We start from the raw sequence: 331 nt of genomic DNA, 5'->3' as shown, positions 1-331 counted from the left end.
TGTATAATTGTGGCGTTTATTTTTTATGAATTATGAAGATGTTGTTTCTTGCTTTTGAGGATCCAATCTTATCATTGACTGATATTGTTTCCAATACATTTATTGTATTATAGATTTTCTAATTAACTGCTTATGTAAACCCTTCATACGTTGATGTTGCAATAATAAGTTATTTTTAAAAAATATCTTCCGTGTAAGTGATTATGTTTGTATGCCCATGTTTTGCTCTAATATCAGTAAGATCGTTTTTGTTTTTTTTTGTTTTTTTAGTTGGCTTTGAAACTAATTTTGAGTTAAACAAATAATGGGTCGAATTATGGTGTTAATAAGT

This window comes from Camelina sativa, unplaced genomic scaffold, assembly GCF_000633955.1.
Source record: "Camelina sativa cultivar DH55 unplaced genomic scaffold, Cs unpScaffold01482, whole genome shotgun sequence".
Taxonomy (NCBI): Eukaryota; Viridiplantae; Streptophyta; class Magnoliopsida; order Brassicales; family Brassicaceae; genus Camelina; species Camelina sativa.
Note: the sequence above shows the minus strand (reverse complement) of the source record.